Genomic DNA, 26414 nt, shown 5'->3' on the forward strand with positions numbered 1-26414 from the left:
TTGATAAATAATAAAATTAAAGCTTGGTACATTTCCTAGAAACTGCTTTAGGTATTAATTGAGCATATTATTTTATCCCCCCCCCCCCCGGGTGGTTGCCAGCTGTAGAAAGTCCATCTTTTCATGAACATCTGATAGGTTTCTGTCATTTTGTGTTCTCTTTAGCACAATAAAGGGGATCATTTTTTTTGTCAGCCAAGCTGTATTTCCAAACAAACAGAGAATTTAAGTTCTCTACTTCCTATCGCTCCTAGGAGTTCTGCCTGATGAAACTTAAAACAATCACATTGTGTGACAGGGCTTTGGTCTTTATCATTTTGTTCTCCATTACAGTTCAATACAGATATCATTTGGATGCTATGATTTCTTCATAAAATCTGATCCATTTTCATTAAAAGATACTTTTTTCCAATGGCCCACACAGCTACCTTTGCTTTTGAGGTACTTTCCTCCTTTCACATTTGCTGTTCCACTTTGTGAAGTTGTTTATTTGCAGTTTGATTTAAATGTGCTCTCTAGGAATCTTTAGGTCCTCCATTACAATTTTGTGGTCAGCTTCCAGTGGAATTCAACCATAGTGTCATGCTGTAGGACCTAAAAATTCCTAAAGAGGCAATTTTTCAGGTTAAAAAAAACCTAATTTTATGTTTTCTTAGAATTATATTATGGCAAAAGACAAAATACAAATAGCAATTATTTAATTAAAGTTTTTAATTTTCATGCTGGTCCTGTGCCCCTAACCTCGGCAAATATGAAAGGCTGACCGTACTTCCTTTAATAATGAAATATTAACAAATATGATGTTAAAGTTCATGAAGTTTCTGAGTAACAGTTCACTATTGCTCAGCTTTGTTGACTGTGACCTCACACTGTGTATAGTTCATTTTATAGTGGATTCCAGACTATGTTCCTGAATATAAACAATTATCAGCTTCACATATACATATATGTTTTAGTCTATCTATGCCATCATTGTTTTTTTTTTATTTTTAAGTCATTCTAAAAATGAAGCAGATTTTAGCTAGCACACATTTCACCTTCTTTTCTAGCAATATCACAGCCATCAGAAGGCAAAAACCAGCATTTTTTAAAGAAAACTGCACAGGGAAGCTAGTGAGGTCAGTTGTGAAAAGGGAAACTCTTTCTGCTTGTTGCAGTCTTCTGCCCTGACTAGAAGTATAAGAAGAAAACAAGATTTTCTGGGTAGAGCTGTTCCTACTGTCAGTTTTGATTGTTGATGCTCTTTTATCTCAGTTGTTCCTTTCTATTTCTCTTTAGAAAGAGTACGTAAGAATGGGAGATGTACAAAACAATGTTTACATAGAGTCATCTCTAATTTATTTATTTAGTATTTAAAACATTTATGTATTTTAAAACATTCTCACCCCGAAGGGGACTCAGGACGGAGCACAACATATAATTGGCAAACATTCAATGCTGGGACATAAATAGACTGTACATATACATAAACATTAAAATTGGTTCTCTCAGCATTAAACTCCACTGTTTATACCATCTCATTCATCCGCATCAAATCTGGTTGGCATGGGAAGGTTTTCTATTGCTGCCTTATTGCACCATCCCTCATCTCTCGAGGGTCCAAGGTCTGCCAGTCTGACGCTACAGTGATTGCCTAGGTTCTAGTGATATCATGAAATTCCAATACCTCAAGGTATTTCAGCTTAAAAGCAAACTTTAAAGAAATTATCAGGTACCGTATGGTTGTTTACCCCAAGGTGCATGCATAATCAATCATACAAACAAATAGCAACTTACACCCACCTACCCCCTGCCAAAGTGGAAAGCAGCCTGTCAGAATTATGAGCTGGGTTTGTAACAAGAAACAGCTATACCTGTCATTTTGTGCATGAAGCAGCATGGAAGCCTGACTCAACTTATGGATACAGATTTCTATTTTTACGAGGGATGTTCCTGAAATTCAGAAATTGGTAGGTTTTGAAATTGAATTAGTATTTTAAATGTAAATCTAAGTCTGGGTGAAATTCAATATATCGTTGCAATTCAACAAATATTGGTTATATTTATATTTCCTGGCCCTGCAGTAGTAGCTATAGTTGCCATAACTAGGAATACAGGCTCTGTCAACCTTTCACAAATCCGCTTGCTGTAAACTGGGACTGTGATTTTTTTTACCCTAATGCTTTTCAAGAAGACATACAGTCTCTCATTTAGTGTGGTGTGAGAAAGGTTTGGGCTCATTGCATTTAAGAGGAAAGGCCTTGGAGGAACCCCTCTTCTACAGACCCACTCAGATTTGTTCCATTGGGGTCAATGAGGGTGGGGAGAAGTTAAAGGCCCTGATCCCTTACAACTCCAGTTATTATTTATTTATTTATTTATTTATTTATTATTGACTTCTTTTCTACCCCGCCTTTCTCGGCCCTGGAGGAGACTCAAGGCGGCTTAAAAATCCTGCACAAATCCAGTGCCACATAGGTAAACAATAAAATACATTTCATCAAAATATAAACAGTCTAAACATATAATCAATTAAAACACATATCAATCAATAAAACAGATTAAAAACCATATAAAATGTGGAGTCATGATCTCATATCCATAATTGTTTTCAAAATCTATAGTCCATTATTCAAGCTGTTAAAATCTTATTCTGGAGTTTCCTATTCACCAAATGCCTGTGTAAAGCCAAGTCTTATGTTTTTTCTAAAGACCAGGAAGGATAGGGACTGCCTGATGTCACTGGGGAGGGAGTACTCAGCCGAGGGGCCGTCACAAATAAGGCCCTATCTCTCTTCTCAACCAGTCGAGCTTGCGAAGAGGTTTGGACAGAGAGCAGAGCCTCCCCAGCCGATCTTAAAGCTCTTGTAGGCTCATAGAGGGGTGATATTTCTGCTTCTGTGTTGTTTCTTAGCCCAGGTTTTACAATGTCCCCCACAGTTAGATTTGTCAGCCATGTCATTAAATATCACAAGAAAATATTTTGAGAGCAAGAGCAACTGTTTTGGAGTGTATTTTCATCAATATGTGAATGAAACCCAGGACTATTTTGTTTTCAACAGTCACAAAGGGAGGCTGTTATGAATTATCAATGCCTGGTGGCAATGAAGGGTTGGATGTGGGCAAATGGAGATGGTCCTTGATCATACCACCTTCATAACCAAGAATGGAGAGGTTAGAAGTTTCAAATTATAATTTAAAACCCTGTGATGCTGCACTTTAAAGAAACAAAAAGAGAGTAGAGTAATAAAAGAAGAATTTGTGATTCAAATGAAGATTTCAGGTTATTAAACTAGGCTTTAGAGGCTGTTAATAAATGAGAGATTTTTTTAAATAAATGATGAATGTAGATTAAAAATGATGGAAAAATATAGGGAATCTTTATTAAATTTGACACATTCAGCATTCTCCTCAACCCAGCAGAACATTTTGTGCTTTTTTAGTAGGTAGAATAGGAGCTGATAGCAGGACCGTGTCCTGATGGCATAGCCCCTCAGCAGTTTTAAGAAATGATGCCTTCACTGTATTGGACAAGATTCATGTCAGGGGTTGGCTCAATTAGAGTGCAAACTGTACTACAAAGCAATCTCAGTCTAAAATTATCTGCAAATTGAGTATTAGTAAATGTAGCACTAGCCCTGCTTCTCCTGGATAATCACATAAGCATACTGTGGAAAACTCTCACTAGGCCACCAGTAACCACAGTATTGTTTTATTTAATGGTTATACAATTAGAATGAATACCATGCTTTGAGATCTAGAATATTAAAAAAAAGCACAAGCTCTTCCTCCAAGAGATTTGAAGTGAACCTTTTCATAGAAAACAATGTGATTGAGGACTTTGAAAGAAGAGACAAACAAGGATAGTCGATTTCAAAGTAATAACCATGTTAATCTGGAATATCAGTATGCAAAGAGAATTTGTCACAATTCAGAGACTGAGAAAATGAAGTTGGCAGCATAAGTTTCCACAAGGTCTACTAAAGATAGTAGATATACATTTCTTATCCTTTGAAAAAATGAGGAAATTTTCTTAGGTTTCACAGTGCTTTAAAGCCTACACAACCTGATGGATAATAGGTTGTTTTACTGTCAGTATTGAAAAGCTGACATGAATGTAGTTGCATTCAAGTATTCACCCAATTCATGACTAGAGTCATTCTGGGGAAGGGAACTGGGCACACTGGCAAACCCTGCACCCAAAATGCTTGTATATCAGACTGCCTTAAGAGTTTTTTGTATGATTAATGCTGTTTGCATATTCAACTGAACATGCTTAGAACAAATTGATGGGAATGTGGATGAGACACCTTTCTTGAATGCAGACAATCTTGTACAGTTGGCCCTCCGTATCCATGGATTCTTACATCATAGATTCAACCACCCACACCTTTGAAATAGTAAAAATAACATTGTTGCCATTTTGTATGAGACAGCATTTTACTATGCCATTGCATGTAATGAGACTTGAGTATCCGAAGATGTTGGTATCCATGGAAAGTCTTGATACCGAATCCCAGTGGATACCAGAGCCTACTGTACATTGGAGAAGTGGCACCAGGGCTCACAGACGCTTGGATGAACAAGAGCTATGACTGTGCTTCAAAATGTACCACTACATGACTGGCCTTGTAAATATAGCTAGTCAAATGCAAGTACATCTCGTACATCTCTTCCTTTTTGAGTTTAGTGTTAAATACGTGGCACCCAAATACCGTGCATGTGTGTTCACATGTGTTCACATCCTTTCCTTGTTTTAATCTACTTATGTTTTAGGAAAATGCCTGTATGGTACTTAGAAGTACAGACAACAGTGGTTTGATGGTTCTTTCCATGTATCTCTCTTGTGATGGGTGATCTGTTCGTGCCCCAAGCCACTATTATGTGTGTCTCATTTGAACCAGCCAAGTTGTATAAAAACAAATGAGAGAGGAAGAAGGTCCCAAGGACTACTTTGAGAAAACTCAGTCCACCTAATTAATACTACATACTTTAACAACATCTTAGCATTAAACTTTATAATTAATCCTGTGTGAGAAGATCCTTTTTAGACATTAACAGTACAAAGCTGAATTTTGGATCATTTGTTGTCCTATTAGTTGCCTGACAGTCCTACTGACATAGAAGAAGTAGTGTGGTCAGACTGAGACAGACGGTTTTATTTGAGGGAACTGATTGCATTTTGTTGTTTGGAAAAAGACTAACCCTAATGGGACAATACAGTGTTTCCCAATCTTGGAAAAATGTGTGTGTGTGTGTGTGGGGGGGGGGGTATAAATAGATATAACAACAATTGAAACAACAACAATACAATGCTTAAAGATGCCAGAGAGAGAAAAGGTGTATCCCTAGTGGTTGAGGCAATTGACCTGCCATCTCTCTGATTTGAAAAATAGGCACAGCAAAGTAATTTATTCTGCTGTTCTTTATTATACCTGATTGATGACCGCAGGCACTTGTTAGAGAATGGACTGAGAAAGATATAATGCGCTTCACCATTTTATATACAGCCCTTCAACGAACATGCTTGTCCTGCCTCATTTCTCTGACTTATTGGCATTATGGGCTTTCTCTTTGGGGGATTTACTTGGCCAGATGTTAAAGAGAGCTCTTGAGTTATGTGTTCACAGAATACACAGATACAGCAATCTGGAATTGATTTCAGCTTTCAGCATCCTTTATTGGAATCCATTCCAGCCGATGCTGGTGTCAGATGCTCAAAATAATAACTGCATATGATTTGCTGTATGTACTGAATGCTGATATTGATTAGCAATGGCTGAGGAATTCAACCTTTAGACCTGTCTAAAAACAACATTCGGATTTTAGGCAAGAATTATGGTGTTTTGAAGTTGTCAGTAATATGCAGCAAATGATCTCTGCCAAGATTTCATCCCGCAAGCTAAATGTTCTTTTTTGTCCATAGATTGTATTAACATTTTCTGCAGAATTGACTTTTGACTTCCCAGTTGTAGCTTTATATTCAGGGAAGAAAAATTGCTTCAGACAGAAGATACCTTTGGAAGGCATGTGTGGTGATTCAGTGTACCTTCCTAATGTGAAAATAGTAAAGAGATAGCAAAGCGTATAATAGATAACCTGTGTTGTCCCCCTTTTTTAGGTCTGAAGGGGAAATCTGTTCCCATTATTCTGCCACAGAGTGAAAAATGGAAAGCATGAACTGGCTTTAATCCCATACCACATTTTGCAACCTTCTGTGCAATCACCCCCCCTCCCCTTTTTTTTTAAGGAATATTCTTCTTGTAAGTACTATACTATCTACCAGAGTTTGGAATTTGTCCTTGCATGACTTCAATATTTTCAGTCCCACTGCAGAAACTATATGCAAGTGGCTTTGCTGAGCATTTGGGCAAATGACCCAGAAGAACTCTGCAAATGACCTGAATCATTCAACCCCCTTAAAATATTAAGAAAGGGTAGGCTGTTTTTCCCCAGGCCCTGTAGTAATTGATGGGGCTCATTACACCTTCGCATAACTGCTTTTCTTTAATCTTATCTGTAATTGCTATCATGTAGCGGTAGCAAGACTGTAATGAAAATTGAAATGAGTCTGCCTTCCTAGACCTCTATTTTTGGCTGCTTTTAGTTAAATTATCTTTTTCTGGAACAAAATTCTTGGAGTACTAAAAGAATATTTTCTAGTGATTTTGGACAAGGGACAAACCAAGAATGGGCAACTTGGAAGTCCCTGAACAGACTCAGAAGTGGAGCCAGCGGATCAAAAGACAATGTGGCAAAATAATTCTCCGCCTTGTGTTAATGTAGAGCAGAACAAACAACTCGGCATCTGTATGCTTGCCCACAATGCCCTGCCTCATGCACAGAGGAAGAACTGTTTAAAGCTACAGACAATGCAGTCACTGTTGCTCACTTTTGGTCTAAAATTATTTAGTCGCTTGTGATCCCTCTATTTGATCAGTTTTATACTAATTTGTTTACGCAATTTGGACAGAGATCTTATTTCTAGTTTTTATGACTGAGGAAAGCATTCTTTTTCTAGATTACTTCTGCCTTCCTGATGTCATGTGTTTCTATAATGTTCTTACTCTGTTTTTAAGTACAGCTTGACACAGAATACCTCATTCTTAGCATTGTATTTCATTCTGATGTTTTATGATCATAAGCTTTTATTTTATTTCTTTCTGTTCATTGTATCCTTGAATGTTTACTCCATATTCCCTGACTTTTCTCTATCTTAACTTTGCCAACCATTTCCAACCTTTCCAGACTCCTGATCTGTCCTAGTAAATTGTGCTTCCTCCTGAAAGATGGCCCGTAGTGTAGAGACTCAGATTGGCTCTTCTCTGTAGAATTAATTCAGTTTGAGACAACTTCACCTGCCACAACTCAATGCTATGGAATCATGGGATTTATTATTTGGTGAAGCACTGCCACTTTTTGACAGAGAAAACTACAGCTGCCATGATTCCATAACATTGAGCTATGGCAGTTGAAGTGGTATCTAAGTGTATTAATTCTGCAGCGTAGATGCACTCTCAATTATCTTTTTTTAGCTGTATCTCCAGTGTTGATGAGGTTTTTTTTCAAAGTTGAAATCCAGAGGAAAGGAGGATGGCATTGTGGTGGAGTGCTAAAGTCAGGTTCCAGATCAGCCACGGATGGATCTAGTGATCAAATGACTGACCAATTGGGCAAAATGGAACAAGGGAAAGCAGGCAGGGGGTTCTGTCTTACTATTTAGTTTTGTGAATTGCTTAAACTTGAGGAACCAATGCTAGAACTCCAAATTAGTTTCTTCTCCTGATATAGTGGAATTGATAAGCTACAGCACCTTTTCTGATTACATGACTGATGCTACAGCACAGGAAAGATAAACTCAGCATTTTACAGAAGGCCTAGAGACAATTTTCTTGTATGTTATTACAGAACAATCTTGAAAGTTGGAGTGAAAAATCCAAGCACATTTCTAGAACAATAGCAATGGTGTTGTTATTTATTTGTTCAGTCGCTTCCGACTCTTCATGACCTCACAGACCAGCCCACGCCAGAGCTCCCTGTCGGCCGCCATCATCCCCAGCTCCTTCAAGGTCAAACCAGTCACTTCGAGGATACCATCCATCCATCTTGCCCTTGGTTGGCCCCTCTTCCTTTTTCCCTTCTATTTTCCCCAGCATCATTGTCTTCTCTAAGCTTTCCATTCTTCTCATGATATGGCCAAAGTTCTTCATCTTTGCCTCTACTATCCTTCCCCACATCGAACAGTTGAGCTTTATTTCCTGAAATATGGACTGGTTGGATCTTCTCCAAGGCACTCTCAGAATTTTCCTTCATCACCACAGTTCAAAAGCATCTATCTTCCTTCGCTCAGCCTTTCCTATGGTCCAGCTCTCACATTCATGGGTTACCATTGCTTTGACTATGCGGATCTTTGTTGCCAGTGTGATGTCTCTACTCCTCACTATTTTATCGAGATTGTTCATTTGTCTCCTCCCAAGAAGTAAACGTCTTCTGATTTCCTGGCTGCAGTCTGCTTCTGCAGTAATCTTTGCACCTAGAAATACAAAGTTTGTCACTGCCTTCACGTGTTCTCCCTCGATTTCCCAGTTGTCAATCATTCTTGTAGCAATAATCTTGGGTTTTTTAATGTTTAGCTGCAACCCAGCTTTTGCACTTTCTTCTTTCGCCTTGATTAGAAGACTCCTTAGCCCCTCCTCGCTTTTGGCCATCAAAATGGTATTATCTGCATGTCTCAGGTTGTTAATGTTTTTTCCAGCAATTTTAACCCCAGCCTTGCATTCATCAAGCCCTGCAAATCGCAATAGTAATGGTAGTGTGTTCATAAAATTGAGTTGGTAGTGTGCACTTGGTACATAAGGAGTTTAGTCTTAACATTGAGGATTTTTTTTAAAAAAAAATCTAAGAGCTCAGCTTTAGAAAATATGTAACCTGTTTGAGATAAAGATTTTTTGTTGAAGGCGTTCACTGCCGAAATCACTGGGGTGTTGTGTGGTTTCTGGTCTGTATGGCCGTGTTCTAGCAGCATTTTTTCCTGACGTTTTGGCTGCATCTGTGACTATCTTCAGAGGATCTGATGGTGGTAAAGCAAGTGGAGTATATATTTACGTGGAATGCCCAGGGTAGGAGGAAAGAAGTGCAATTAGGAAGCCAGATTTGCAAGCATGGGATCGATCCATTAGCATGTGAGTAACTGACAAGATTGCATAGTCAATAGTGAGGGTATCTGCCTAGAAGTAGCCAGGCCTTTGTACCCTTGCCGTGTTTGTTGCCTGGAGGCATTCTTTGTCTAAGTGGTGTCACTAACCATTGATTGTTTGCTGGCTGTGGGCTTCCTGTGTCTGGGTAGTGTTCATTAGTTACTGTCTTGATTCTGGTTTTTCTCAATAGTGGTAGCCAAATTTTGTTCATTTTCATGGTTTTACTCTGGGTTTTGACATACAAATTGCAATTTCTGTTGAAATTGACCATGTGCTTTTGGATTTCAGTGACTTTTCTGTGTAGTCTGATAAAGTGGTTGTCAGAGTGGGCCAGAGACTTTGACTGGAATACTTTTACTTTTACTTCTTGCAGAGTACTTTTGCCAGGCCGCGTTGCATTTTCTACACAGTACAGATCTGCCTATCTGCCCAAATGGCCAATGTATGGCTTTGTGTGTGCGTGCGTCAGGCCTGTAGCCAGGATTTCGTTCCGGGGGGGGGGGGGGGGGCTGAATTTGGGGGGGGGGTTCAGGGGGGCTGAGTTTCGGGGGGGGGGGCTGAGTCTGAGTGAAAGAGGGTCTACCCTAGCAAACCTTTTGTATCATTACCCCAATACCCCCATGCATATGGGATATATTGAGTATGATGATCAGATCATGATATGAATAAACATAACAGTTTAAATAATGCACCAGTAAGGCCTTTTCGCGAACCACCATGAGAATTTCGGGGGGGGGGGGCTGAAGTCCCTCAAGCCCCCCTCCCGGCTACATGCCTGGCGTGCATGTGTTGAGAGCTGCTTTGCACTACCTTGAAGGTGGCTGCCTTCTTTTCTTGCACTTCTATGCTCTTCACCGGTTTCCAGTCTTGGCCTTAAAGATGACCAGAAGACCTAGTCAAACTCTTTGGAGTGTCAAAGGTTTGCTGAAAAGTGTCCCACCATTTTCGTATGGTGTGTCTCCATCTTTTTAAAAAAGTTAATCCACTTCTGTGCATTCTCTGCAAGTGTGTCTCTGAGGAATTTCCATTATGAAAAAGAACTGCTATCCAGAGAGCGGTTGCTGCCCGAGAGGGCACATGCTGCTAAGTAAAAGGATTCCAGCAGGAACGTTTAATTGAAATCCTATCTGTCTCTTTTTCGGAGAACTGAGCCTGTGGAGCAAGAGCCTTCCTGACTGTGAATAATTTTGAAAGCTGCATGAGAGAGACCACACACTCTAATTCAGAATAACTGCCACCTCTGGGCCTGCTCTGGCGGCCACTATCAAGGTATTGCACCAAGTAGGCAGGGAAATAAAAGAGAGGGACTCCCATCATTTAATACAGCCTTCAGGCCAGGCTGGTGCCCTATAGATACATTGAACTACTATAATCTCACATACTTTGGGACTGTTGGGCTGTGGAAGTAAGAGATACATGATGGTGTAAGGCTCTTTTGATACTACTTATGCATCAATATCATACATGAAAAATAGATTTATTCATTTCCCTGGTGGCGCAATGGGTTAAATTTTTCTGCTGGAAGGACTGCTGACCGAGACGTCAGGGGTTTGAATCCAGAGAGAGTAGGTTGAGCTCCCTCTGACAGCTCCAGCTCCCTATGCAGGGACATGAGAGAAGCCTCCTATAGGGATGGTAAAACATCAAACATCTGGGCGTTCCCTGGGCAACGTCCTTGGAGATGGCCAATTCTCTCACACCAGAAGCCACTTGCAGTTTCTCAAGTCGCTCCTGACATGAAAAAAAAATATAGAAATTCTATTATGGTTTGTGCTGTGTTCAAATATTAAGATTTCACAACTGTTGTAAAAGATTTAGCAACAGGTACAAGTTTTCCTCCCTGTCAAAATCAATAAATAAATACCTTGAAATAAAATACACATGTTTAATGCAATCTAAACTTTCTTTTAAGACCAAAGAATGTCTTATGTGTTATTTTGCTAGTATATAGAATTATCTTGCTTGCTATACTTATCAAATTTAGAAGTGTAAATGCCTTTATTCTTTCAAAATATTCACTACAAATCTGTCTAGTAATGTTCCTGCACTGTAAGGTACTTAAATATATCTTGGTTTCTGTCAGCTGATAAAAGAGATGTTGTATCAGCATTGTAGTAAGCAAAGGATATGAAGGAATTATCTGAGTTTTAGAACAGATCTGGACATTGTCATACAGAAAAAAAATACAGTTTAAAAAAAGTTCAGCCAGTTCCATGCATTCTCTGCATGTGTATCTCTTAAAGTAAACAAAAAGAAAAAGAAACAATACATTTGGGTATCAAGATTTATTTAATGATATGGAACCTTTTTCAGCAGTAAATTTCTATTGATGCAGGAGTATTAATCATCAACCCGCTTTTTTCCGTTCATGCTTTTTTCTTTTACATCTTCACAAATCTAGGATAGAGGCATCAAATGTATAATAGAGACTCAACACAAGCTCTAATTAAAAGCAGGGTGACACAGGCAGTTCAGTAGTGTGGGCTCATCTAAAGAGCTTTTCTGCTTGAGACGGGAAGGTTTCCAAAGGATGTTTACGTGCATTCAGCTGAACACAGAACCCTCTGGGTGACCCCGTGAAGGCGTTGTGCCCAATGCGGCAGGAGCTTCTAATCATATTCAGCAGAATTCAAGTAGAAGGATTTTCAGGGCACTCAGGCACCTGAGGATGGAAGGGGTGAAGGTGAACATCTTGACTTCCTTCACTGTTTCAGCTTTCACTTTAGTGCCAGCAACTACCTAAAAGCGATTTAGTTGTTACAGCTAATGGGAATGTTTCCTGCTTCCTTTGCATCTCATTCGCCTCTGACTGTCTACTGATGTACACATTATGTAGAGTCTATTTTAAATCGTTCATGGTGCTACGGTGAGTAATTTGTTTAAAGGACCTCACAATGTGGTCAAGGCTAGATATATATATTTATTTATTAAAAATACATTACATACCTTTTTTTCTTTTCAGATGTCTGTAGAAGTATTTATAGCCGGCACATAGAGCAGTGGTTCCCAACCTTTGGTCCTCCAGGTGTTTTGGACTTCAGCTCCCACAATTCTTAATAGCTGGTAAGATGGCTGGGATTTCTGGGAGTTGAAGTCCAAAAAAACCTGAGGATCAAGGTTGAGAACTACTGACATAGAGCAATTTGAACTGGCCTTCCTGGGGCAGGGGCCATGTATACATACAATGGTGTGTTGTGTGGTTTCTGGGATATATGACCATGTCTAGCTGCATTTTCTCCTGACATTTTGCCTGCATCTGTCCCTGGCATCTTCAGAGGATCAGATCCTCTTAAGATGCCGGACACAGATGCAGGCAAAAAGTCAGGAGAAAAAAAAGGTTGCTACACCATGGCCACACAGCCCAAAAATAACACAACAACCCAGTGATTCCGGCCGCGAAAGCCTTACAGTGTTAGTCACACGGTAAGGTCATCCTAAAATTAGCCTTTTCCTGTTTAAACATTATTTAATAGAATGTATGGTCCTCTAGGCATTGTGGGATTGCAGCTTCCATCAGTTTTAGCCACCATAGACTGTGGTGAAAAATGATAGGAATTGTAATTCAGTAATATTTGTTTCAACACTTCTTTCCTATCCCTGCTTCAGATAGTACATTAACAACAAACAAACAAAATAATAGTAATAGCGATGAATTTGTATAGATTTCACTGGAGATTTGCTTCATCCTAACAAATTGCTTACCACAATCAATGAAATCTTGCTTGGTTCTTAAACTTCTTAAATATATTGACTTTACCTCATTCAGCTTAAGTTTCGTCACGCATTGTGGCAAACCTATGGAGGTCCTGAGGGGTGTGCGTGGAGAGCCTGTCACACAACTTACTCCAAACACTATCCCATGGGGTGAAGCGTTGCCGCCTGGCTTCCCCCCATTGCTCCTAAGGCGACATGGGAAGTCTCTTGCGTTCCCACGGCAGCCTGTGCCACTTCCTCAACTCTTTCACCACAGACCCCGGCCAGAAGTTGATATGAGTTCTGTGATGAAAGGGGAGAAGAAATGGTGTAGGAAAGTAGAACAGCCTGTCTGATGAAGTAGACTCTTTTCACATCACCAGTAGTTTAGTTCCCCCCTTCTCTTAATTGCATTAATGATGATTTATTTTTTTTAAAAACTTGCCCAGGTACTAGTATTATCATGATTTAAGGTATCAAAAACATTTCCTGGACAGTAAATTCCAATGATTACAAACAAGGCTTGTTTTAGGATGAACATGCATTGGCCTATGCTCGTGTGAGAAAGGCTGCAGTTTTTGCCATGTTTACATAGTTATCAATCCTGAGTAATCTAAGGGTGATTCTAAGTTTTGACTGTAAAACAAGGAGTTGAAAAATTTCTAATCTATTCATATAATGAATGTTGATTTGAAAAGATCTTTCAAAGCTTATTTTTAAAAACCCATTGTGGAACATCCAGGAGTTTGTTTTGTTTCACACTTCTCGTTTTTTGTATTTGCCAGTAATTGCCCTTTTAGTATTTGTGTCTTGCGCTGAATTTGACAACCTGGCCCCGTGCTGGATATAAGCTTTTTCCATTACACTAGCTGTGTCCTAGGGGAGATGAATTGATTTCCAATAAAGTGACAGAATGATTTTGAAGATTCCAGCCTTGTTTGATGTTTCGTTTTTCTCATTGGACAGATTGCTCTTCCTGTCTTGCCTTCTCTGAATGGCTTTCACTTGTTCTTTGGTGATTGTGCATAGGTTTGTTGTACTGTATATCCGATATATTAATATGTGAGTTTCCTTTTCTTCTTTTATTTTGGCCTCCAGATAGTAGGGCATTTCCTCCCTATATCCTTTTAATTTGTTAGCATTTTTAAATTTTCCAAAGACATGTGCCTTGACTAATCTCTAAGCCGCTCACAAGTTCTTGAGTTTTGGAACATTGTTAACGTCAGCCAATCTGTTTTTTATGACAATAATTGCAAAGGTTAGTTTGGGGTAAATTGGTGGAAGAAACAGCAATTTCCTCTGTATTTCTGTCCAATGCAAAATATATATCATCGAGCCCAGTGCTAGTTTTCAAGTCTGAACAAGGATTTATCTCCCTCTACTTCTGCCTTTTGCCTTCTGGCTTGTGCCTACTCCACCTGGTCTGTTTAGAGAGTCTGGAAGCAGAAATGAGCTGGCACTTCTCTTTGTCGCAAATGACTCTGATGCTCAGTCGAACACAATCTGTTCTGTCAGAGTTATATTAGCTTGACAACATGTCAACACTGAAAATGTGTTAGTAAATGCACATATGATAAGTATTACCTAGAGAGCATCACCGATATCAGTGCTACATAATTTTAAAAAAAGAATTCCACCTCCAAGAGCTACCAATTCATTATCTTGTAGATGTGTGGGGAGGAAGAGAAGGATTGTGACCCTCCCAACGTTGTAGCACTTAGCCAGTATAACCAATAATGAGGGAATATGGAAGCTGTAATCCAACAGCATCTGGAGACCCATCAACACCCCCCATCCCCACGTTTGGCAAATCTACCAATGGTTGCTAACTAGAGTACAGTAGATCCTCAACTTAAGAGCAACCCAACTTAAGAGCGTTGAAAGTTAAGGGCTGTCACTTACTCCGGGTTTTGACATACAAATTGCATTTGGGTTAAGAGCTAGTACCAGAGGGAATGCTAGTGTGAGAGTATAAGTCTTTAGAGCTTCAAGGAAGGAGCCTCTGTGCCTCATGCTCTTGTCCGCTTTGGGAGATTGCTGTCCGCTTTGCCCTTGTCCGCTTTGAGGAACTTTGGATTAGTTGATTTTGTGTAGTTATTATTCCTGATATGTTTGACTTCATGAAGAGAGAGAGAAGAGGAAGGTAGGCTGGGATGGGTACAGTATGAAGAAAATGATGCTTCTGCCTCTTAACGTTTTGCATTGTGCATCCTTGCCACAACTTTGTGCCTCTACCATTTTAAAGTCGATCTTTTTTATTGTTCCATGTGAATGTGCAGCTTTTGTCTTGTTGTTACCCTGTCTAACTGACATTTGCCTCAGATGTGCTTTCTTACCATAACTTTGTGCTTCTAGCATGTTAAAGTTGATCTTTCTTTTTTTATTGCTCCATGTGAATGTGCATTTATACATTATTTGTTATTTATAAAGTACATTTTCATATTTTAAAACACGTAATAAAAAAAGGGGGGGGGTTGGTGGGCCAGAACGGATTAATAGCATTTCAATGGATAAATTAGTTTTGAGATAAGATCATTTTGAGTTAAGAGCTCAGTTACTTAACAAATTAAACTCTTAAGTCAAGGTCTCACTGTATCTCAAATTTGACTCATATTGGGCTAGCCCAGGCATGGGCAAACTTCAGCCCTCCTAGTGTTTTGGACTTTAACTCCCACAATTCCTAAAGGCCTACTGGCTGATAGGAATTGTGGGGGTTGTAGCCCAAAACACCAGGAGGGCTGAAGTTTGTCTATGCCTGGGCTAGCCAGTAAAACCTGATGGAACTTAAATTCCAATGTCATCTGGAGGCCAGTAACCCTAGCTGCTGGTGTTTGTTAGCATAGTTGAATAGTAAGTCCATATATTTGTTGTTGTTATTCAATCGTTCAGTTTCCGATTCTTCGTGACTTCATGCACCAGTCCACGCCAGAGCTCCCTGTCAGTCGTCACCACCCCGAGCTCCTTTAAAGTCAAGCCAGTCACTTCAAGGATACCATCCATTCATCTTGCTCTTGGTCGGCCCCTCTTCCTTTTTCCTTCCATTTCCCCCAGCATAAGTCCATATATAGTGGGAATCATAAAGCCTAGGGGGCAGCCTCTTGTGACTTCCACTGACTCCTTTGAAAATAGCCCTATTTTTGGGTGAAAGAGTGTAATTGAGAATGTAAATTTGAAAGAGTGTAAATTAATTACACTAATTCAGTAGGAGTGAGTCACATCACTTTTGATTATCAAAATGATGACCTTAAGAACTCCAGATGAGCTAAAAATTTACTAGTCAGTCCCTCTGGGTTCCATCCTTGCTGATTTAGATTTTTTTTTTTGTTAAAATTGTTTATTTTGATTATGGTACATAACAGAAAAGCAAAGCAAATCATGGCAGATATACTCAGGTACCAATATTTTTGACGTGTACATGCCTATCTACCTTATTCAGTCAATCAGTTAGTTTTGTCATTAAGTACAAATTATTATCATTTACATATCTTAATACACATAGACTTGCTATTTCTGCCTGTTTTCCACTGCTTTCCGTCAGAGCTTTGTATTAAATCTTTTCCATAACATTCAGTAAATCATCACATGGCATTTTACACACATACCACAGACCTTACACTCATCCCAACCCCCCTAACCTAAACAAAATAAACCCTCATCCCCACACCCATGCACCCTTCACCATGACTTCCCACACCAAAACACTATGAAGCCTTTAAGCCTATTTATCTATCCTTATTCATGGTAAACCTAAATTCCTAATGGAGCTCCTCTATATTACTAACTCTCTATTCAGATATGCCATGGCCAACTTCCATTTTTCTAGAAAGTCCTCATTACTCTTATTCCTCCTGTTATAAGTTGGTCTGGCCATTAGCATATATTCTCGCATTCTTTCCCTCCAATCCTTTTTGGTTAGACCTTTCCCCCCTGATGTTGAGCACACATAAGAACAAAGAGTTGCTGCCCATGTGTCATTGCTGGTGAGCTTCGTTTGGCAACAAATGCCTAAATCCAAATTCCAGCCCCAGCGCTGGAGTGGACTGATTGAATCAGTGGAAACTTGGGGGTTCAATATAATTTGTATTGATTCAATAAATAATCTCTGGAGAGGTGGGTTGCTTAATATCTTTCAAACAGAGCGATGCCAAGGCACACATAACTACTTGTCATACTGCAAGCCGTGTAACTAGTGCCGTAAACCTGATTTTTCTGCTTGGAACCCACTCCTCCCCAGTGTCTTTATGCAAGTCACATAAAAATATGTCCTTTTGATAAAGAAAAGAACAAGGTTACTAATGTACACTATTGTAATTGTTGCCATTATTGTTATCATCTATATTCCACCTTTCTGCTGGTAATGGGACTCAAAATGCCCAATAACTTATTTAAAAACAATACAGATGAAAATATTTTTACAAAAACATAGATGAAAATATAAATATAGAAGTTATTTTAAAATAATTAAACAATGTATAAAGTTAAAATGTTAAAAATGAAAAATGTTTTTATTGAATATTTTCCAGGTTAACAAACATGACAAAATAAAATGTGATGGTGGGAATGAATTTGGGATAGTGGGAGGATCTTGGGGATAGTTGGGTTGGGAAAGATATAAAGGGGACGGGGGTTAGGTACAGGGTGGTAAATCACAAGAGGAAAAGATACTGGAAAGAAAAGGCAGGGGAGGGGAGGGGATTGGTTTTGACTTCCCAATCTTCTTCTCTGCATCTTCTTTATATAGATTTATCTTTAATACTTTCTATAAAATCGGCTTCTCTTCCAATCATTATTTATGTATAGCTTCTTCTTCTCTATGCTAAATGGTCATTTATTTTATTTTATTTTCTCAGTCTCTCACTTCTTCTCCGATGTTTCTTTATTTGTCTGCTATTGGTGATCTGTCATATATTCCTCGAATAATTTCCAATTAGTTTTCTTCTCTGGCCTTCCGGCCAATTCCTTCAGGTAGAAAGTTAATTTATCCATATCTCTTATTTCTCTAACGTTATTTAGCCATTCCTCCTCTTTTGCAATTTCTTTCAATTTCCATTTCCTCACGTATACCATTCTTGCCGTAGTTGTTAGATATGTAAATATGATATCTTTAATTGCATCAAGCTCCATGTCTTCATCCCTTAACCCTCTGGCTTTATCTGAATTTTTATTTTTATTTTTTTTTGTGCAGATTTCTTGGACCATTTTCCAATAGCTTCTTGCCTTAGGGCAGGTCCACCACAGGTGGCAAAATGTTCCCACTTGTGTTTCACATTTCCAGCATTTGTTGTGTGCTTTTTTTGTACATTAGTCCTAATTTTTGTGGTGTTATATACCACCTGTAGAACATCTCAAACTGATTTTTTTTTAGTTCAGTTGAATAGGTATATTTCCTTTTTTTATCCATATCTTTTTCCCATTCTTTGAGTTTTATTAGTCTGCCTATATATGCCACCCATTTAATCATGCATTATTTCACTGATTTTACCTTCATTGCCCATTCCAATAATTTAGTATATATATTTGTTATATTTTTACTCTCTTTTCTTATAACTGCTTCCTAAAAATTATCTTTTTTCCCAAAGCCTATTTCTTTATCTTTAGTGAAATATTTTTTAAATTGTAGATGTTGAAACCATGAAATTGTCTTAAATTGTTGGGTTAATTCCTCTCGTGGTTTCAGTTGGAAGGTGCCCTCCTTCTTTATTAGAACTTGGTAATAGGTATAAGGAAAAACGTTAAAACTTGTTAAAAGACAACAGAAAACATAAAACTGCACAGCACATCGTTCAGTTTCTAAAAACCCTTGTTAAGACAAGAATATTTATTTATTTGCGACATTTATATCCCGCCCTTCTCACCCCGAAGAGGACTCAGAGCGGCTTACAAGTTATATGTATATACAATATATTATATTATTAACATAGCACAATATTAGTATTATATATTACTATATTGTACTACACCACTATACTTTTACGTGGTACCAAAAACATTGAATTCATCCTAAAAATAGAAGGTTTAGTCTTAAGTAATCTTTCTACTTCGTGATTTTCTTAATGCTACATACTGAACTGATTTTCCATTGTAACAAACTGGCTGTGTTTTTAGGGTTATAATCTGTAGCTGCTTATGGGGGGTTTCACACTCTAAGGGTAATAGGTTACATCTGGCTAACAATGAAAGTATTGTTGATAGTAGCTCTGTCATTATACTGCTAGTAAATAAAGAAGTTATGTCATTGTTTTCCTGTTATAAATCAATACATTTAGAGGTGTAGTCTGAGAAATATTTAACAGCGAGTCTTTGAAGCTCCCTGTCACTTCTCAGTACCATTGGCTTCCCAGGAAGAGGCAAGACATGCTGATAGCATGAATGTCACAGCAGCTTCTTCGTAATGCTTTCTGGTTGCTGGATGTCCTGAAACTGAAATGCTATATATCTTCCACTTAAGAAGGCCAGGGTTTCTCCTTCTCCTTTCCAAAGACAACTGTTTCCTCTGGAACAAATTGCATTGTTTACATCTGGCCAAGATAAATCAAATTATCTGATAAATTCCTACCACTCCATTAAAATCCAAGGCAACTATTCTATCAAGTCATCTGTCTTGAGTAGCTGACATAATATTTACCTTGGATTGACTGTTGCACTTCATGGGTCTAAGCAAAATATTAATATAGTTGTTCTTATCCATGCCAGTTTATCAGTATGTAGTATATATTAAATCCATGTTCAAAGGTCGTATAATTGCTGACTAGTTTTTGGAGAGTTCATCTATAGTAATAGATCTAGTAAAATATAAATAGTGTTTTTGTCCGATTTTTCTCTACATACCCAAAGAATATCAGTTGAATTATTATCTACTTGGCAAACTTAAGCCCCTTCCACACAGGTATACAAAATCCACATTGAACTGGATTATATAGCAGTGTGGGCTCAGATAACCCAGTCCAAAGCAAATATTGTGGATTGTCTGCCTTGATAGTCTGAATTATATGTCTGTGTGAAAGGGCCATTAATTATATTGACCTAACATGAGAAAGACTAAAAAACTGTAATTACATAGGGCAGGGATGTTCTCTGAAGTGACCATTTCAGTTGTGGCTTACCTAACAAGCTTTTCGTATCTCACCTTCCCTTTTCTTAATAGATTTCATGTTACATGGCAGAATCTGTTGTATAAAAAGGTGCTTTTATGGCCAGTCCATCTGAATCTTTGTGAGTGAAGACTGTGAGATAAAACCCAGAGAAGGTACAATGGTAGCTTGGAACTGAAAAATGATGGCAGACAATTCCTTAGGGATTGCTGTGAAGTGGATCAGATGTAGATAAGTTTTCAAATTTTGGACAGCTGCATTCATAGAAGAGTGAATGGCTCACTGAAATCATTTAAAGTTATTTTAGAGTTTTGATCATAATCTGTTCTAGGGCCCCAGAATCTTCTTGTTTTACCTTCACTTCGTAGTTAGATTTGTAGAAGTGCAATTTAATAGTTTCTTCTATGTTGAACAATTAGTTAGTGAATTACTATTTCTGAAACTTTCTAAAGCATTTCTAAAGACATGGAATTTAATCTCAGGAATTTTTTGAACTGTTGTCATGGGAAATCTAGGTAGACAGGACTCATGTTTTAGTCAGATTACGAAACCCAGTCTGAGAAATCATGATCTCCCTTTGCCCATATGCCCTCTTTATAAGGATACTCTCCTTTTAAAACCACAATTTCCCATTATGTTTAAACCACAAAAATATAATGTAAGAGTGCCAAACAAATCAGAATATGCAGTTGAGATCTCCCGATTTCACAAACCTTTTAAACAGAAGGCCAGGCCACAGTCCCTCGAACTGTTGGAGGGCTGGGTTATAATTTGAAAAAACACGAATGAATTCCTATGCACACTGTATATATCTTATTTGTAGTGCAATAAACACTTAAAAACAATACAATAATTAAAATGAAGAACAATTTTAACAAATATAAACTTATTAGTATTTCATCGGCCTGCTTTTGGCTGATGAAATAGGATTGTTGTTGTTGTTGTTGTTGTTGTGTGCTTTCAAGTAGTTTCAGACTTAGGTTGACCCTGAGCGAGGGCTGGGTAAATGACCTTGGAGGGCCGTATCTGGCCCTCAGGCCTTAGTTTGAGGACCCCTTGTGACGGTGCGAGTGGCGCCACCTATGTATAGAACTGTTAGTTGTAAGATTTAAACTGTAGTATTATGCTTAATCCTGCCCCTTTTTACCTTGCTTGTGTACAGTTGTATGGATTGGTTGCTTGTAGCTGTCAGTCAGTACTGTTTGGCTCCACCTCTTCCTGCAAGAGGGGAGAACTTCCTTTTCTTTTTCCTTCTGCCTTCAGAGATCATACCACATGGACGTGAGTAAAAGATTTAATTTTTAAGGACCCTGATTTAAGTTACCTCTTAGCACCAGTTCTGAGGTTTTTTACCCTGGGGACTCATGCTTTATGTCCAGATCATCCTGGATAACATTGAGGAGACCCCAGTGCCTTCATACCAGTTCTTTTGACAACAGAGGAAGATCCTGAATCTTCAAACATAGGCCATCTGAACTGGGGTTGTGTTTTGCTCCAGCATTCACAGCCATTGAGGAAAGAGGAAACCTGGTGAGGCTTCTCAGCTTCATTCCTCTTGGACCCAGAACTTATTGAGACTGTAAAGTATGTTTTCCTTCACCCCTCTGAAGTTTTCCAGCTCATTGCTTTAAAGAAATGACTTTGTTATCAATAAAACATATTTTGAGCTATTTACAGCGTTTTGGGTTTTTGGGAGTTCCAGTTTCCTAAAGGAGGGCAAGAAGCAATCCCTTGGGGGAAAAGTGCCACGTCCATCCCTCCTTCATTAAGACTAATAGCCCCCAAGCGCGACAGCACACCCCTGATCTAGGGGGAGTCAGTGCCACCCTTGAAAATTACTGACCATCCAAGCCCATAGCACCCCTCCCCCCCCATTTTTAGTCCAAACTCCCATGTTTTTAGGCTAAAAAACACCATATTTATTCAATTCGTCCCAAATAGCCCTAAATAATGATAAAGAGCCAGTATGAGTTTTGGACTAGCATCCTGGGAGAGCAGAGTCTAAATCCTAATTTAGCCATGAAGGCAATAGCAAACTCCTTCTGAAGAAATTTTGCCAACACCATGGTAAAGTTGCCATACATTAGAGTTGACTTGAAGGCATGTAACAAGAACAACAATACTAAATAATATAGCCCTTCAAATACTTATCGTCATCAAATTAAGTCTAAATAATCCTAAATAACCTAAATAATTTACTATTCATGGCTGGGTGTCAGTGAAAATGGCTCTGTACTAGGTGTTACAATCTATTAGGGCTCCAACTCAACAGCACAGTCTTCCGGGTCTGGAATGTGCCCACCCCTAAAATATTTTCACTGAAATTAAGAGGGGGAGGTAGAAGTGCACAGGTATGTGGCTCGTTCTTGGATAGTTATGCCTGAACATAGACGTTTCACTGGTTGTGTTTGCCTGTTCATAGAAATGAGAATGTGTGTGTTAATTTGACAACTGAATGTTTTGGAACAGGCTTGATTGGATTTGATAAAAATGCAGGGCATATGTCTCTCCTTTCCTGCCAAGTTTTGATCAGTAGGCAATCTAAAAAATAATTATGTTGATCTGCTTTCTTCAACGTATGATTTATTGCCCACCAATTCAACTATAGGGGAAAAAAGTAATACCAGTGATTTCATCTGGAGTTTTTCAAATACATGGAAAGTTTGCACATGGTAAAATACCTCATTTGGATAATATTGTATATGAACATGACTAACTGTTTGAAATCACTTTAGCCAATGAAGCCGCCAACTTGGCCAGTTATCCGGGCTTTTGCTACCCTAAGAACAAAAGCTCAGTGTACAGAAAAATACTTGGCAGAAGGAATTCTCCCTCAGGTTGCATGTGTTGTTACATTTGGCTGTTAATGAAAATACTCTGAGAAATCCCTATGTGTGTGAGGTAAAAGGTAGCTAACACTATTTGGTCATTTTGGTTCTCTGAAAATTTCCTGCAGCAAATGTTTGACAGAGTCTAAGGATTAGGGTTGTGGTTGGTTGGATAAACCTATTATGACTTAAATGTTGCTGTACGAAGGAATCAGTTCTGCTAGATTGTCATAAATGAAGTTGTAATGTAATGATTGCACTACTGTTAATGAAAAAATGTTATATTCTGCATTGCTGACAGATATTATCTTTGGAAATGTCTTTTTCAAGCCTTGCTCCTTGGGCTCCCTGATCCCCCCCACACCCCCCCATGCCCCCCCCCCCCCCACACCTTTAAGAAAGGAGTAGTCCTGGTTCCTCTCTGGCTTATGCCAGTCTTCTCTCTCCTCACTTCTGAAACTTCATGGATTTTCTTTAACACGCCTTGGATCAAATCAGGGGCTTATAATGAAGTTGTAGAGTTTGAGAGTCAATAGTGGATGTTACAGGGGTGGGGGAAGGAAATGCTACATAAGAGCTGAAGAACCATTTCCTGTGTTACTATGATAGTTAGGATGCTTCTCCCATGGTAACCTTTCACCTTCCAGATCAGGCAAGGGATATGGTTTGCTGCTTTCTGGATCCTATTACATTAGATCCTACTCCCACAACTTTATGAATATGTTTTATGGCCTGGACCCTAATACCACACAGTACAGCAGTAGAAAGGACCCCCCGGTTGCACAATGGGTTAAACCCTTGTGCTGGCAGAATTGATGACCAAAAGGTCTGCGGTTTGAATCTGGAAAGCAGGGTGAGCTCTCATCTGTCAGCTTCAGCTTCCCATTAGGGAACATGAGAGAAGCCCTCCACAGGATGATAAAACTTCCAGGTGTCCCCTGGCCAACAACCTTGCAGATGGCCATTCTTTCACACCAGAAACAACGTGCAGTTTCTGAAGTTGCTCCTGACGCGGAAAAAAAATCTTCCAGATCCATTCAATTGTTCTTCCTTCCTGATAATGACATTCCTCTTCCTCAGGTGACACTTGCTTGGGAAGAATTGCAGCCATGTTTTGAGCAGTTGCATGGGAAGAAGACGCAGTAAAGCAGACCCCACAGTACAGAACAGATTGTCCAATGGGAATGATCTAATAAAGGTAAGTGCTTTACATTTCATTGAATTCATTGACAGTGTTAAACAAAATACTTTAAAAAAACCAATTAATTTTGTGGGCTACTATATACCCAGAAAATCTAGTTTCTGAGCTCCAGATGAACTGGAGCTCCTCTGTAGCTCAAAATGCATGTAGTTAAGTGAACTGGTTCTGCTTATCATTTGGGCTCCAGTTTTGGTATTTGAAAAGCCACTGTATTGTTGAAGGCTTTCATGGCCGGAATCACTGGGTTGTTGTAGGTTTTTTGGGCAGTATGGCCATGTTCTAGAATGCTTCTAGAACAGTGGTTCTCAACCTCTGGGTCCCCAGTTGTTTTGGTCTACAACTCCCAGAAATCTCAGCCAGTTTATCAGCTGTTAGGATTTCTGGGAGTTGACGGCCAAAACATCTGGGGACCCACAGGTTGAGAACCACTGTTCTAGAACATGGCCATACAGCCCGAACAACCTACAATAACCCACTGAAAAGCCACTGTTCAAAAAAGGGAACTACGTATGAAGATGAATAAAAGAGAACCAACAGAGAGATGAAGTTACAACACTAGGGTGGGTAACAAAAAGTATTCCCTGTAAGAATGACTGGAAGTGAAACAAATTGTCCAAGAAAAATAAAATTCTTTCATTCCCCAGCTGATTTTTGAAAGATGATCAGGAAATACTTATCACGTTAAACTTAGGTAATCCTGGCATTGAGAGTATCTAGAGTCTAGTGGTTCTCAACCTATGGTCCCCAGGTGTTTTGGCCTACAGCTCTTAGAAATCCCAGATGGTTTACCAGCTGTTAGGATTTCTGGGAGTTGAAGGCCAAAACATCTGGGGACCTACTGGTTGAGAACCAGTGAGCTAGACTATCTGGAGCTGATTATTTGTCCCTTGGGAGTGTAACATTCTGATTTGTTGATGGATTCATGTAGTAGATTTAGGTTTTGGCAGTTTTTCCTGTACATACACATACAAAATATCTTTCTAACATTTTTGTCATTTACTGATTCTACACGGTGTTACTCAAGGGAATTGAAGGGAGTGGTTCAAGTCCCTCCTGCCAGAATGTGGACCAAAATAACTCCTTGCAATTTTTCACTTTCTAAGGCAGCTCACATGGGGCTTCTCTTGAAAATCACAAAGCAACTTCTGAATGGTAATTGTTTTGTGATTTTGCAAAAAGACATAGAGAAAGACAGAAGGGTTGTAAGCTCATGTGCCTGTGCAATCCCATGGCTGTTCAGGTTTCCCATTGCTTTGGTTTTTATGCTCCAGAAAACACACATTAATTGTACTAATTTAAATAGCCATAACACATCAAAAGTGTATCCTTTTCAGCATCATTTTGTCTCAGATCTGTGGCTTCTAGTTTGGTCATTACACTTTACAGAGCATTTGATTCTTTGCAACATTTATTTTTATAATATGATGGTAGTGAGAACATGTCTCTTCGTCAGGATTATACATTTTCAAAGTAGAGCCAAAACAAGTAACTTATATTTGTGAACATTGGCATATAAAAAGAGCATCCTGCAATACCACCAAAGAATTTCCATGTGTAGATGAAAAGCCCAACATTGTTGTTATATTGCTATCACATTAGTAGAGTATCAGCACAGATACCAGAAACAAATAGATGACATCCAACAATTATTTTCAAAGGTATTTTGTAAGGTTCCCATTGCTCTTTCCTTCTCTTTCTGCTACACCTAAACACACACACACAAAGCCTTCTTTTTAAATTCTAAGACAAGAGGGAAGAAAAAGAACAGAAAAAAATGCGGTGGAAAGTGATGGAAGATGAAGAGCAAACTTTCCCAGTTGTCTTGAGAGATGCTTCCTTCCTATTCTGACTCTTCCTTTGAATAGCAGAATACTGATCTTGCCAGATTGTTAATGTTGCTGCTGAATGCTATTTCTTTTTCCATTTTATAGGCCATAATTGCTTTCAACCGTCTTACTTGGCTGTAGGATAATAATGGAGCGAAGGTAGAACATTAAAAAGAAAAACCACAGTAGTTCAGGATGAAATTAATAAAGTGAAGCCGGAATGTTTTTGGCTCCAGCTGTTAAACACACTTAACTGCCGTACCATTTTCTCATTGAAGATGCTGCGTCTCCCTTGACCCTTTGTAAGCTGGCAAGTAAATTCAATACGTTGACCTGTTAAGTAATGCAGAATTCTTAAAAGGAAGGTATTTTTCCAGTGTAAAACTATTTACCTGATTATTTCATTTATGTGCTGCAAACAAGAGAGACCAGAACCAGAATTTAGAAAAGATTACTCAGGCAAAGCAATTTTTAATAGATTTGCTCAACTAGCTCTCTTTCCGTTGTTCTTACCCACCCGCTCATCCCAAATTGGGCTGAAGGATGGATTTGTTGTTGTTGCAAATTTTATTTATACTCTATAATTTTCTCAAAAACAT

At 38.8% G+C, this 26414-nt stretch overlaps 1 protein-coding gene across 8 annotated transcripts in view; it reads left to right on the top strand.

The window, feature by feature from the left end:
• SEMA5B (semaphorin 5B) overlaps positions 1 to 26414 on the top strand; it is a 498410-nt gene that overhangs the window by 209884 nt on the left and 262112 nt on the right. For all 8 annotated transcript variants that reach the window (XM_067473384.1, XM_067473381.1, XM_067473388.1 and 5 more), the window contains one exon: positions 23869 to 23986. The gene's annotated coding sequence lies outside the window, so the exon portion shown is untranslated. The remainder of the gene's footprint in view (positions 1 to 23868; positions 23987 to 26414) is intronic.

The sequence above is a fragment of the Anolis sagrei genome, chromosome 1, assembly GCF_037176765.1.
Source record: "Anolis sagrei isolate rAnoSag1 chromosome 1, rAnoSag1.mat, whole genome shotgun sequence".
Lineage (NCBI taxonomy): Eukaryota > Metazoa > Chordata > Lepidosauria > Squamata > Dactyloidae > Anolis > Anolis sagrei.